The following is a 16,020-nucleotide window of genomic DNA, read 5'->3' as shown; positions in this document are numbered from 1 at the left end:
AGCTGACGCGCGCCAGAAAATATTTTCAGGCGCACGTAGCAGACATGTGCCAAAAAATGAAATTACCACAAGGGCCATGCGGTAACTCCATTTTCCCGCACATTGGGCTGCATGTAGACACTTACACGGCTTAGTACAAGGGCCCCTATATACGCTATATTGACTGGATCAAGTAATCCAATTAATTCTTTATACCATCAAAGAATAGTCAGAAATGGCAAAGTTGGCACCGTTTTCACCCTCACAAACAAGCTGTGAGAGAAGAAGACCCCCTGGCCACACCACAGAAATGGAAGCTACTTCCAATTAGCTGTATTCTACTTAAGCATTGTTTCTCTGGTAGGTTCTCCAAATCTTACACTGGCCAAAATATTCTTCTATAGGGCCTCAGTTTCTTGTGCACTGAGCCATCTATCATAGTAGATGACAATGGATAAAGATTGAAGTGGTCCATGTAGTCTTCTCAGAAAGGTACTTAGTCTTGTAATTGCTGCTCTGTGGAACTTAATCCCCTCTTCCTGCCTTCATTTAGAGCTGGAACTGCCACACTGTGTGGGTTAACTCCATGCCTTCGTCTAAGGTTGTAACTGCTCTAGGCAGCTTATACCCCATGTCTACTTAGGAACACAAAAAGTAATTTCAGTGGTATTTTCATCTGAAACTCTGCTTTCTTTCTATCTTCTTTCCATTTGTGGATCATCTGTTTATCCCACTCCTTTTAAAATTCTGTTACTGTTTGTGTATCAACCACATCCTCCTCTTCCTTGGGTCAGCTAGAATGGAGAAGAATTGCACCAAAGTTTAAGAGAAGAGGGCTACAGGGTTTCATCATTCAATAAGACTATTTACATTTGTAACTTGTTTTTACTGTTGCTTCTAAGTTATCCAGTAAAGACTTGCCTCCATCCTTAATCGCTTGTAAAAAAAATTCCTCACCCCAGAACCCTAACCACCTGATCTCCTTTCAAAAACAGCCACATCTCCATATCTTTCTAAAACAATATTTAGCCTCCCCCTCATAGGCTGATCCCCTCGCCAAAACAACTCTTCTGATTGCCTCACCTTCCTCTCCATGCTCTACCCCAGCAGCTCCCTGATTCCAAAAGGTCACTCCCATAGCGTCCCACAGATCAATCCAGAGACTTGTGGATTATGACCCTCTACCATCAGGTGGAGATAGAGTAAACCTCTGAAGTTCTCTCTGTTTGGTCATGTGCAGTCACCTTAACTTCAGTATTTTCTGTATCTAGCAGGTGGATGGCAATATCTGTGCAGCTCTGGATTGATTGGCTCCTGGCCTGGTCCCCTAGGTCTAGTCGAGCTTCTGGGGTCTGAGGTGTCCCGGTCCTGGGACTTGGGTGCACACCTGGTGGTGCCAGGTCCCTCCCTTTCTCCCCCATCAACCCCTCCTCTCTGCCTGACTGGGGTTTGTGGTTCTCACTCTCCCAACTTTAAAAGGAGTTTCAGGTTTCTTTTGCTCCAGCGTCCTCTCCTGCCTTTTAAAACAAAATGCTGTTTGAGCACTGTTTAAAAAAAAAAAAAAATCTCCTCAGTCTGATTTGTCCAGCATGGTGAACTCATGCCGGTTTGCAGTACCGACTGAGGGGTATGAGTAGTCATTATCCTATCTGCGCTGGTGGGGCAGAGCAAAAGCGGCTTCCAGTGTGGGAGCCACTGGGCTGCTGCAGTTTCCCGTGCTGGAGATCCATTGTACAGCCCAACTCTGTGGAGCGGTGTGCTCCTTCCCATCTCATTTTGGCGGGCGCAGGGCAGTTTTCTTGGGTGTGCGTGCGAGCTTGAGGACACCATCTTTCTTGCTGCACCACATGGCAATGCTGAAGCGCTGGCGCTCCCCTGGGGCCTGATTTGCTTGCGATTCAGTCAGTTTTATATGTAGGCTTTTCAGAAGATGTGACTGGAGAACTGGGGTGGATCACTCCCAATTTCTTCATATCTGGTATTTAAGGGCTTCTGAGAAAGGAAGCCTGGGGCGGTTTGCAGACTCCTGTGGGAGTCCTCGGGTCTGCTACAGCTTTGACTCTCCCACAGCTTTCCAGGCATGAGGTCAGAGACCCATTAGACCCCTGAAGCTGTTCTGTGGCAGTGAGAGCCTTCAGCTGCAGCTTGGAAAGTACTGACTATCTGAAAGTCTTCTAGTAGAGATGCCTGTGCTTCACTAGGTGATTTACACTAAGAATATTTCTGGACCCTCCTTGAGGAGGTTCAGGGTGTGTGCACATCATTAATGGAGGGGAGAAAGGGATCAGGATTAAGGATCCTGCTCTAGGTTTTTCACTCTTTCCCTCTTCCCCTTTCTCAGAACATGGCAGTACAGTTTGTTGGTCAGGCTTAGAGCTTTTGACTCCATGTTTCTATGAGAAATGTTACATTTTGAGGCTAGTGCAGGCCTCTCAGGTTTCTCTCAGTTTCTATGGTAATCCTGCACCCTATGTGCTGCCCTGGTGGAAATTTTGCATGTTAAAAAGAAGCCAATTTTCAGACTTCTGGCACTCTTTGCAGACAGCATGGGGCTGTGAATTGAATGCATGTGTAACCCACATGCTTCTCTGGCTCAGCTCTTCACACAGGGAGGCCTCTCTCCTCCACACACACAGTTTCCATGAACTGAGGGGTGGGGGGCAAACAAATTTCTTCTTCTCTGCCTTGCACTTACAGCTCCTCTGGCAGTCTCAAACGAGCTGGCTGTGGGCCGGGGACTGAATAAATCTGGTAGGCCGAGGGCACTCTTTCTCTGGGCACACCCTCTCCAAGAATTACTTAGCACAGTCAGTTACAAAAATGTATTTAACTTTCTTTACTAACAGACCTGGAAAAACAGTTCATAAATGTTAATTTGGTGTACAGGGTGCTTATTTCTCCTTCAGATGGTCAGCACAGCACAAAACATAATCAGTGATGTGGCATTTATGGTTCTCAGCTTCAATCTAATCTCCTCCATTTACACAAATTAGAAACAGTATTCGGTGATTTTCCTCTCTTGATTAAACTCAATCCACATACATCTCCATACACACAACTGTTGCATTTATTCTAAATAGTCTCGCAGTTCCTTTATACATTGCTTCGATCATGCCTTGGGAAGATGAAGTAGGGTAACTAGCCACACAACATGTCCCCTCAAAGCACAAATCCTTTTTCTTTCCCTTCCTTCTCCAGGTAACTTTGCCTTGTGGAATTATAAGTAGCAAATGTAGTATGTGGGTGAGCTACACTAGTCTCACTTAGTATATAATCCACTCACATGATTATTCATTTTCCTCTGTTCCATTCCGGATAAGGGTCTATCTGCTTAAGTAGTGTAGGTCCTCCTAGAAATGAGGCACTCTCTCTCCCACTTTTACCACTTGAGGCAGTTACCCTCAAGTACTCTCCTCTCTCTGTTCCCATATCAGGGACCACAGCTGCATGCACCTTCTGCCTTGTGCAGAATTTTACAAATTTCTCCTGTCTTGGCACCCAGAACTTCCCCCTCAGTACTAAGGGTCTCAGCGGGGTTGGGCTACAAAAGATCAGAATTTTCCTCAAGCCATAACTTATCATTTCTCTGGCCCTGCCCCCAGGGGCTGGCCCTTACAATAATTACCACTTGGCTGTCAATAGCAGCTCTGTTTCCTTTGTTTGTTTTTTGGGTTATTTTTTAATGGAAGAGCTTTATTTAACAAAAAAAACAGGCAAATGAGACAAAAATACTACTACTACTACTACTACAAATCATTTCTACAGCACTACCAGCAGTGACGTACCAAGGGGGGGGGGGCGGTGGGGGCGGTCCACCCCGGGTGCACGCCGCTGGGGGGGGGGGTGCCGCGACATGCGCCTGCTCCTCCGAGTTCGCTAAACCTCGTTTGTTTGCTGCAGCTCCCTCTGCCCCGGAACAGGTTACTTCCTGTTCCGGGGCAGAGGGAGCTGCAGCGAACAAATGAAGTTTAGCAAACTCGGAGGAGCAGGCGCGCGCCGCGGCACCTCCCCCCCCAGCGGCGTGCACCTGGGGGGGTCATTTCGCCGGAGGGGGGGAGGTGTTATCTAGCGGGGGGCATGCTGCACCTGGGGGGGGGCGCATCCGCGCTCCGCCCCGGGTGCCATCCAGGCCTGGAACGCCACTGGCTACCAGACGTACGCAGCGCTTTACAATTGAACATGAAGAAAAGACAGTCCCTGCTCAAAAGAGCTTACAATCTAAATAAGAGCAAAACTTTTTCCAACCATAAAAATGATAGTATATCAACAACATGTTTTATACACATCTATTGCTGTATTGTTTTATCCCCATTTCCCCCTAGCCCCTCCTCTCAAAACCCAACCTCTTTGTAATATCTACCAGAACCGTTCCTACATCCACTGAGAGACTCTCACTTTTGAAGTGTTGGAACCCCTTAAACTTTAGATGGGAAGGTTTAACTGAATGTGGAAGCAGCAGGAGATCCAGTGTATCACTGTGAGGAGTAATATGATTATGACTGTGAAAATAAGTAACTCAGCAGAATTTTAAATCAGCTGTAGCACAGAGACACACATTTTAGCAGGAGTTCTATGAGGAGGAGGATGTTGTAGTAGTCCAAACTAGGAAGAAATAAGTGTTTTCAGAAGGGAAGAGAGAGACTTTGGGGTTGTACTAAAGCAGGGGGTCTCAACCTAGTCCTCGGGACAAACCAAACCAGTCTGGTTTTCAAGATACCCCAAATGAATATACATGAGATAAATTTGCATGCACTTCCTTCATTTCAAATCATTGTGGGTATCCTGAAAACCTGAATTGCTTGATGTGTCCTGAGTACTGGACTGAGAACCCCTGTACTAGGGAAATACATCACCTAGTCAATATTTTAACACTATAGTTGGTGTCTATTTTAAATATCAGCCCTTAGTCAGTTAGGTCTTGATTTTATGAGGATCACTTTGGATTGCTTGTTCTACAACTAAATTACAATAACTTACTATTCTCTGGGGTTTTTGTCAAATCAACAAATTTCAGCTTTTTCAAAATAAAACAGTGCTCACAAATATAATAGGACTTCTCCTTTTATTAATCCAGCTGCATTGGTTGCTGACCCAATCATGTATTAATTTGAAAATAGCTTGCATGCTTTTTTTTATTTAATTATAAATTGTTCTGCCCCATAGTATCATCATCAATTCATTTTTTCCCCTAATTTCTAGGGCTTGTCCCACATTTTGAATTCACATTTGCTTAGTTACCCTTTCATTAGGTGTATTCCCTATCCCCCTCATTCTATAATCATAGTGCCTAATGTAAGCATTATTTATGTGCTAAGATTATAGCACTTACTGGCATGAATGTAACATTTGCACAAATTAGTGCTGATTGGGCACTAACCCCTGGATTCTATATAGTGCGACTTATGTTGCAAACGCAAATCTGGTCATATTCTGGATTTGCTTGTGCAACTTAATTAGCTAACAAACCAATCAGAGCTGGTAACTTCCAATTAACAAGCAATTATTGACACTAATTGGCATTAGAATTTATGCACACAACTACCTAAGCATATTCTGTAAAGTAATGGATATAAATTCTAAGGCGCATAGCTGAAAAGGGGACATGGCCATGGCCGTGGAATGGGCAGAGTGTGGGTGTTTCTAAAAACTATGCGCATTGTTATAGAATACACCCTGTCCACGCCTAATTTAGGCATCAACATTTACACCAATTTTTACTTGGCATAACGGTCTGTGACTAAATTTAGTTTCATGGATGGGTGCTAGGCATCTATATATATATAAAAGGCACCTCCAAAGTTTCAATGAAGCCTCAAGCCGGAAACTTGAGGCGCCCGAGGTATCCGGTTTGGCCTGCAGTCAGTGTAGCTCCACCCTCGCGTCAAAATGTGATGACATAGAGGGCGGGGAACGCACAACGCACAAGTTCCAGAGATTCAGTGACAGCAGTGGGGAATCCCACACATTCAGTGACAGCAGCGGGGACAGCGCTGCGAACTTTAATCACAAACTCGCAACCAAGTGACTGAGGGAGGGAGGGGGGTGGAACTCGGAAGGGAGGGACGGAGGGGGGTCTGGAACTCAGAAGGGAGGGAGGATGGTGGGCGGGAAATTACCTTGCTAGCGCCCATTTCATTTTTTTCCGAAACGGGCATTTCTTACTAGTATTCTATAAACTATGCCTAAATGTAGGCATAGTTTATAGAATATGCATACGCATATTTTTTTCTGTGCCAATTTCTTAGGCGTGATATACAGAATCTAGCCCCAAGCAGTATTTTACAAGTTTAAGTACATAAGTATTGCCACACTGGGATAGACCAAAGGTCCATCAAGCCCAGAATCCTGTATCCAATAGTGGCCAATCCAGGTCACAAATACCTGGCAAGATCCCGAAAAATTTCAATACATTTTATGCTGCTTATCCCAGAAATAGCAGTGGATTTTCCCCAAGTCAATTTAATAATGGTTTTTGGACTTTTCCTTTAGGAAGCCGTCCAGACCTTTTTTAAACCCTGCTAAGCTAACCGCCTTTACCACATTCTCTGGCAATGAATTCCAGAGTTTAATTACACGTTGAGTAAAGACAAATTTTCTCTGATTCGTATTAAATTTACTACTTTGTAGCCTCATCACATGCCCGTAGTCCTAGTATTTTTGGAGAGAGTAAACAAACAATTCATGTCTACCCGTTCCACTCCACATATTATTTTATAGACCTCTATCATATCTCCCCTCAGCCATCTTTTCTCCAAGCTGAAGAACCCAAGATGCTTCAGCCTTCCCTCATAATGAAGTAGTCCCATCCCCTTTATCATTTTCATTGCCCTTCTCTGTATATTTTCTAATTCCACTTTATCTTTTTTGAGATGCGGTAACCAGAATTGAACACAATATTCGAGGTGTGGTCACACCATAGACTGATACAAAGGCATTATAACATCCTCACTTTTGTTTTCCATTCCTTTCCTAATATCTAACATTCTATTTGCTTTCCTAGCTGCCGCAGCACACTGAGCAGAGGATTTCAACGTATCATCAATGTCCCCGAGATCCCTTTCTTGGTCGGCAACTCCTAACGTGGAACCTTGCATTACATAGCTATAGTTCATGTTCCTTTTTCCCATATGCATCATGCGGCACTTACCCGGCGGTAATCTGCAGTTTACACGCACTGGCTGCTTACCACCAGGTTAGCGCGTGAGACCTTACTGCTGCCAATGGGTGGTGGTAAGGTCTCAGGCTAAAAATGGATGTGTGCTGGTTTTAATTTTGCTACACGTCCATTTTTTGCCACAAAAAAGCGCCTTTTTTCCAGGCATGCTGAAAAAAATGACCTGCATGCATGCAAAACACATGCCTACACCAGCGCAGGTCACTTTTCGTTGTGCCTTAGTAAAGGGCCCCTATCTCTCTTGCTATTGATGGTTCTTGAAGAAAATTCTACATCCAGTATAAGCATTAAAACATACAACACCACACAACTGTGCAGTGGTGCTAGTACAGATCTACAGAGATACTCTAATAGACATTATTCCTGTCACACTTTCAATTACTGTTAAAAGGTCAAAGCTGCTTTTGTCATAACCATGAGCAGGAAAGCATTTTAGAATTCATCAGATAAAGATTGATAACTGACATAAAATGACTTTATGTAAAAGTGTGCTAGCCTTTTATTACCGAGAGATGAGGAGTCTGTGGAGCTGGGGTCACTGGGACTTGTGCAGAAACTAGATTCACTGGAACAGCAATGTCGTGTATTGGATTTACAGGAGCAGCAGTTGCTGGGACTGGAGTCACTAAAGCAAAAGTCAATAGAATTAGTAGGGTTGCAAGAATCAGAGCAATAAGGTGCTGGAGAATGGCTTTCCCAGGTATAACTTTATGCATAATTCCCCCATCGAGTTCATTAAACTTATAGGTCATGGCAGCCAGAAAGCCTTCATGGTGGACCAGGAGTAAACTCCCACTATGTAACAAGAACACAGTTCATCTTAAGACCACTCCCATAAAGATGCTGCACAAGACCCCCCCCACCTTGACCACCTTAATGTGGTATTCATAAAAGAAAGCAATGGTTGATAAGCCTCTGGAATATTCAATTTCAATTTATTTCTTGCAAATTCCAAATAGTTTGATGCTCTCAGGAGCCATCAAACCTCTTAGGGAAAGATTTCCATGGGATGCACAGGGGACACAAGGGAGCTTACAGAATACCATTAGGCTCCAGCCTCTGCCCTGCAGGGTTTTAATTGCTTGAGTCACAGACTGTCATGGCACCCACAACAGCAGCTAAAAGTTCCATCCAGGCAGTATTAGCAAACTTGAGACATGATGTTAAACATGCTGGATGTGGAAACAGCTAGGCACAAACAGGATAAATTTACAAAGCAGGTGTTAATATTTATTCACCAGTTACATAATAAATGTTATGAATGCTGGCATATGCATAAGTATGGGCATACATACACATTAACACCAATATGCTGCTTAAGCACTATTCTGTGACTATGCATATGTGTTAGCATTAGCTTGTAGGTGGGCATACTGATGGGTGGAGAATGGGCAGTAAAACACATTTACATGCTTAGGGATGAATTTTATGTATGGCACCAAAAACTATTGGCACTGAAAAAAGCACTATTTTGTAAGCTGCGCTTAAAATTAGGTGTGGTTTATAAAATGGCGTTTATTCCCAGGAACCTGAAACATGGTGCAAATGTATGTGCCTAAGGGGCAGTTCTACTAAGCGGCGGTAAACCCACCTCAGGCTTGCCATGCACCAATCTGAAACTACCACTGGGCTACCGCAGGAGCTCAGCAGCAGTTCCCAACCCTAGTGTACGCCATTTCCAGTGTTACAAAAATATCATCTATTTTTGTAGCACCGGTGTAACAGGCCACATTAACCCCCTGCCTAGGGTTACCATATGGCTCCAGAAAAAGGAGGACGGATTGAGTCAGCCGAGTTTTACTTCCATTGCTTTCAATGGAAAGCAATTGCTTTCAATGGAAGTAATTGAGCCAGCTGGGTTTTACATCCATTGCTTTCAATGGAAAGCAATGGAAGTAAAACCCGGCTGGCTCAATCCGTCCTCCTTTTTCTGGAGCCATATGGTAACCCTACCCCTGCCCAGACTATACCCGGGGTTAAAGTGGCCTAGGCCAGAGTATACCCCGGGGGATAAACTGGCCTAAAGGCCAGACTATATCCCCCTAGCCCAGAATATACCCCGGAGTTTACTCTGGCCTAGGCCAGAATATACCCTGGAGTTTACTCTGGCCTAAGCCACAATATACCCCGGAGTTTACTCTGGCCTAGGCCACAATATACCCCTCCAGGGCAGAATACACCAGAATATAACCCCCCCCCCCCGGGGTTTACCCTGGCCTAGGCCAGAATATACCCCGGAGTTTACTCTGGCCTAGGCCAGAATATACCCCTCCAGGGCAGAATAGAATATACCCCTCCAGGGCAGAATACACTATCTATGCCCAGGGGGATAAAGTAGCCTAGGCCAGAATATACCCCCCCCAGGGAAGAATATACCCATTTTTGCATTTGGGTATATCCTGCCCTATGGGGTACAGCCTAGGCCAATTTATACCTAGTAACATAATGTTTAATTAATTTGACTGTTCATAATATAATAAAAGTCATAACTTCCTGAAACTTCATCTTCTAAGACTAGGAGCTCCTCACTTTAATATTAACATTCAAAGTTAAACATTGATAACAACATCAAAATGACCCCCCCCCCCCCCCCCCCCCCCCCCCAGGGAAGAATATACCCATTTTTGCCTTGGGGTATATCCTGCCCTAGGTCTTGAAACTTCATCTTCTAAGACTAGGAGCTCCTCACTTTAATATAAACGTTCAAAGTTAAACACTGATAACAACATCAAAATGATCATGCTTGTTTTCAAGATAAAGTGCGTGTTCTGTTGTTGACTGCAGGTTGAAACTTGCGGGATAGGTCAACCAATCCATGGAGTCACCAACGTTTGTGTGGATGACAATGTCACAACTCAGCAGATTTGCTGTGGCCATGATCTCTGCATCAGTTGCCCATACTCCATCACAGGAGATGCCAGAGATGTTCACATATTCATTCACCTTTTGGTTCAAGTAGTCCTGTAGTTTTCTTCTCAAGTCATTTTTCATGTGGTGGATGACTTTCTTTCTGAGCAGGGAGTGGTTGTCCTCTGTTCCTGTCAGAAAGTAGCTGATGGCCTGGAAGTAGCAGTTGCCATCACCTTTGGTTTTATATGTACGCCGTGGTTGTCCAAGGTCCCTTGTGCATCCACAATACACAACCTTACCAAATGGAAGGCCAAGAGTTGTGCTAAGATACTTTCTTTCTGAACTTGGTAGTGGGTTGAAAGTCTTGGTTTGCTTATGTTTTTGTGCAGCAGAGTCACTGAGACAATCATCAGAGGACTGAGGTGGTGGAGTAGTCTCTTCATCCTGGTAAATCTTAAGGTTGCTGGCATGGTAGGTGTTCTTCAGTATCTTGCCAGTCTTATTGTTCTTAAGTTTTACTCGTCCCTTGGTCAAGGATTCCACAACAAAGTAGGGTCCAATCCAGCATGGTTCCATCTTTGAACCCATGCGATGAATACGTTGCTTATTCTTGATGTAAACGATGGTTCCAGCAGTGATTTCTTTTTGGCTGTTGTGTCGATGGTCAAAGGCACGCTTCTGGTGTTCCTGGGCAGAGTGAATGTTGGTACTGACAGTTGAGCAGAGCTTTTTATGAATGGTTGTCAGTGTATTTAGCACATCAGGGTTGGCATCATCTGAAAGGGGCATGGTGTCCATAGTGTCATATTCTGAGGGATTGAGGTCCATAGGAAGCTTGGCCTCCCGTCCATACATGACCTCAAATGGAGTGCACTTGGTTGAGGCATGCACAAATGTGTGATAGGCAAACAAAACACCAGGGATGAACTGGTTCCAGTTGTTTCCTTGTTCATTGACAAGCTTACTGAGAGATTCCTTGAGTGTTCGATTGTCACGTTCCCGCTGGCCATTTGTTTGTGGGTGGTAGGCAGATGAAATGCGGTGATCTGTTTGAAAATGCTCCATCAGGTTGTCGATAATCGAGTTCACAAACTCTTGTCCCTGGTCACTTATGACAGTGTCCATACAGCCAAGGCGGCAAATAACGGAGTACACAAAATTTGCTACTGACTTGGCACTCTTATCTGGAACAGCTGTAGCTTCAGTCCACTTTGAGAAATGATCAGTGGCAGCAACGATATATTTGTTGCCATTCGATGTTTCCTGAAGAGGACCCATCATATCAATCCCGACTAAGCTCCATACTTTTCCAGGCACTGGTATACTGTTGAGTGGCAGAGCCTCCTTGCTGATTTTGGGATTTGTAACAAAACATTTTTGACAGGCTTTGACATGTTGGTTAATGCCGTTCTTCATTCCCTTCCAGTAATAACGGACAGAGATTTTGGCTAATGTTTTATCTCTGCCAAAATGGCCACCAGAAATTGGGTTGTCATGACAGGCCTTAAGGATATTTGGCAGTTGTCTTTTAGTTAGAACCTCCTTTTCCCCATGGAAAAGAATCCCTCTGTCTGCTCGATATGGCTTAGCTGTTTGTCTGAACTGGGTCTTGGCATTTAGACGTTTCTCTGGAGGTAGATCGTAGATCCACAGGGGGTACTTTTGTTGTGCTGCAGTGTAGAATGTCAAAAGTTGGTTATACAGTTGGTCTTCCATGGTTGTCAACAATGGTAAAGAGTTTGGTGTTAGAAGAAGCAGCTGTATGTATGAGGATGATAAAAAGAGATCTGCACTTTTCAACCAATTAGAGACAGGGTGAGAAAACCAGGGAAGTGACAACAGAGGAAGCAGTTTCTCAACCAATCAGAGATAGGCTGAGAAAGTGTTAGAGGAAGCAGCACAGATGGTATATTCTGGCCTGGAGGGGTATATTCTGGCCTAGGCTACTTTTATTATATTATGAACAGTCAAATTTGTTGAACATTATGTTACAATTGCATTATATTGTTTTAGAGGGAGTATGAATTGGCCTAGCCCCCAATTTATATTCCCGGGGTATAATCTGGCCTGAGGGGGTATAAAGTGGCCTAGGCCAGAGTATACCCCGGGGTTAAACTGGTCTAGGCTAGAATATACCCGGGGTATACTCTGGCCTAGGCCACTTTAACCCCGGGTATAGTCTGGGCGGGGGGTATACTCTGGCCTGTTACACCGGAACTTAACAGGTAGTAATAGGACAGTGCCATGCGCTACCCAGTTACCACCATGTTAGCACAGGAGCCCTTACCACCATCTCAATGAATGACTGTAAGGGCTCTCCCCTCCCCCCCCCCAAAATGGCCGCACAGTAAGTTTCACTTACATATGGTCATTTCTTTTCCTCAAAAAAGAAAACCTTTGACCCACTGTAGTCAAAGGGGGCCCCTAAATTAGGCTTGCATCCTCCATCATTCTATAACAATGCATGTAAATGTAAAGAACACCCCATTCTGCCCATGTCCCTCCCACTTTCATGCCCCTTTTTCAACTTACATATAAAATTTAGGCACAGTTCCCAAATCTATGTTTGTGATGTTAAGAGAATCACGTGATATTACAGGGCTTCAGTTACCTCACTCAGGGGTCCTTTTAATAAGCTGTGGAAAAAATAGTCCTGCGGTAGTGTCAGGGGCCATTCTTCCCATTTGCCAGGGCCCTTTTTACTGCAGTGGGTAAAAAGGCCCTAAAAAAATTGGCCATTGGGTAAGATAACTCTTACCGCATTGCTATGCAATGGGGAGCATTTATTGCCACCCACTGCGGTGGCGGTAAGGGCTCCTGCTGTAATTCGGCATTAATCAGGCAGTGCGTGGTGATGCCCGATTACTGATGGTTTAGTGCCATGCTATAAAAAGGAATTTTTCTAGAGCACTGGAAATGGTGTACGCTTGAGCCGGAAGTACCGCAGGTGGCCATGTTGGACTGGTGATAATTCCAGAATAGCATGAAATAAGCCCGCGTTGGGATTACCGACACTTTGTAAAAGGGACTTTCAGGTAAGAATATGCAAACACTATATTAAAGTGCAAATTAAATAATTGTATTGCACTTGATATTTAAAAACTAGTTAAAATGGTTAAACATTAAAACTGAACAATAAGTAATTTAATTTTAAAAAACCTGCCTACTGGATCCAGATAATTGCATTTCTAACTTCTTTCTTGCAGCCAAATATACACAACCAGAATTAAAGTAAATACATTTTTGAAGTATTTAAAATTTTCTAAGTTTACATAGAGCTCTATTTATTTAAAATCACTTTTTAATTCTCTGTCTGAGGTAAGTATAACTTCAATTCTCTAGAAGTATAAAGTATGAATTCAAACTCAAATTGTTTCTTCTTTTTACAGAACTCTGGTTTTCTATAGGTGACTATAAGTGAGTGTTTGTTTTTTCTTTGTGTATTCCTTTATTTATTTTTAAGTCTCAGAGTCTATAATACCTGTGTCTTCTTTACTTATCTGTTCAAGCTTTCTTTGGTTCATTACTTCATCTATCTTGGTTGTCTTTCTTCTCCTTGTAATGTGTCTTCAAATAAAAATAAAAGGAAAGAATCATTCTCCTTGAGAGGCAGTCGAGCTACTTGTGCTTTGCTGTCCACCAATTTGGCACTACTGCCATCTCACCGCAGGAGCCAGTGGTAGTGCCACCACCACCACCGCATGCTGGAAATAGTTTTCTATTTTTATCACTGGGAGCTTACCTGATGGTCATCTGGTAGCGCCACATGCTGCCTGGTTACCGCTGAGTTAATGCAGGAGCCCTTACCGCCTCCTAAATAGGAGGCAGTAAGGGATCCTCAGGAAATGGCCATGAAGCAAATACATACTTACTGCACAACCATGTCCTTTTTTCACAAACACCCAGCTGCGGTAATAGGGACCTTGGCATGTGTCAAATCCATGCACTAAAGACACCGCAGGGCCCCTTTAACTGCAGGTGTACAGGGTTGCGTATGCCTTGTAGCGCTATAGAAGTGATAAGTAGTAGTAGTAACATAATACAAGGGTCTCTAAGGGCTCCTGTAACTAAGCAGTGGCAAACTCAAAGCGGGCTTACCATTCGCTATACAGGAAGTACTGCCGGGCTACCGCAGCAGCCTGGTGGTACTTTCCACCCCTAGCGTGCCATTTCCAGCACTACAAAGGTTTTGTTATTTTTGTAGCGCCGGAGTGTACCCGGTGGTAATTGGGCAGTGCCATGTGCTGCCCAGTTACCACCAGGTTAATACAGGAAGGTGAGACTTCCCTTTTACCAGCTGTGGTAAAAGGGTGCCTTGGCACACGTGTAGAACACGTGCCAATGCCAGCACTGGCTCCCTTTTGCCATAGCTTGGTAAAAGGGGCCCTAAGTGTGGGTGTCCAATATGTGCCTGCCTGAAACAGGATACCAAAAAACAACAAGGCAAACGATCTGCAAACTCCAATGTAGACAACAAAACAACAGATACAAAACAGAATGACAATCATCACATGCCTTTCCTCCAGCACCGGAGGAAAGGCATGTGATGATCGTCATTAGTATATCCTTCCTGCTGTTTTTTCAAGAACTCATTATTCTATCAAGTACCTAGCATTTCAAGGTTCATTTGAATAAAGCGAATGCTACATACCTGTAGAAGGTATTCTCCGAGGACAGCAGGCTGATTGTTCTCACTGATGGGTGACGTCCACGGCAGCCCCTCCAATCGGAAACTTCACTAGCAAAGGCCTTTGCTAGTCCTCGCGCGCCCATGCGCACCGCGCATGCGCGGCCGTCTTCCCGCCCGAACCGGCTCATGTTCGTCAGTCCCATATGTAGCAAAAACAAAGGCAAGGGAAGACACAACTCCAAAGGGGAGGCGGGCGGGTTTTGTGAGAACAATCAGCCTGCTGTCCTCGGAGAATACCTTCTACAGGTATGTAGCATTCGCTTTCTCCGAGGACAAGCAGGCTGCTTGTTCTCACTGATGGGGTATCCCTAGCCCCCAGGCTCACTCAAAACAACAACCATGGTCAATTGGGCCTCGCAACGGCGAGGACATAACTGAGATTGACCTAAAAAATTTACCATCTAACTGAGAGTGCAGCCTGGAACAGAATAAACATGGGCCTAGGGGGGTGGAGTTGGATTCTAAACCCCGAACAGATTCTGAAGCACTGACTGCCCGAGCCGACTGTCGCGTCGGGTATCCTGCTGCAGGCAGTAATGAGATGTGAATGTGTGGACAGATGACCACGTCGCAGCTTTGCAAATCTCTTCAATAGTGGCTGACTTCAAGTGGGCTACCGACGCTGCCATGGCTCTAACATTATGAGCCGTGACATGACCCTCAAGAGCCAGCCCAGCCTGGGCGTAAGTGAAGGAAATGCAATCTGCTAGCCAATTGGATATGGTGCGTTTTCCCACAGCCACTCCCCTCCTGTTGGGATCAAAAGAAACAAACAATTGGGCGGACTGTCTGTTGGGCTGTGTCCGCTCCAGATAGAAGGCCAATGCTCTCTTGCAGTCCAATGTGTGCAGCAGACGTTCAGCAGGGCAGGAATGAGGACGGGGAAAGAATGTTGGCAAGACAATTGACTGGTTCAGATGGAACTCCGACACAACCTTTGGCAAAAACTTAGGGTGAGTGCGGAGGACTACTCTGTTATGATGAAATTTGGTGTAAGGGGCCTGGGCTACCAGGGCCTGAAGCTCACTGACTCTACGAGCTGAAGTAACTGCCACCAAGAAAATGACCTTCCAGGTCAAGTACTTCAGATGGCAGGAATTCAGTGGCTCAAAAGGAGGTTTCATCAGCTGGGTGAGAACGACATTGAGATCCCATGACACTGTAGGAGGCTTGACAGGGGGCTTTGACAAAAGCAAACCTCTCATGAAGCGAACAACTAAAGGCTGTCCTGAGATCGGCTTACCTTCCACACGGTAATGGTATGCACTGATTGCACTAAGGTGAACCCTTACAGAGTTGGTCTTGAGACCAGACTCAGACAAGTGCA

This window comes from Microcaecilia unicolor, chromosome 1, assembly GCF_901765095.1.
Source record: "Microcaecilia unicolor chromosome 1, aMicUni1.1, whole genome shotgun sequence".
In the NCBI taxonomy this organism is placed as follows: domain Eukaryota; kingdom Metazoa; phylum Chordata; class Amphibia; order Gymnophiona; family Siphonopidae; genus Microcaecilia; species Microcaecilia unicolor.
This window is presented reverse-complemented; position numbering follows the sequence as displayed.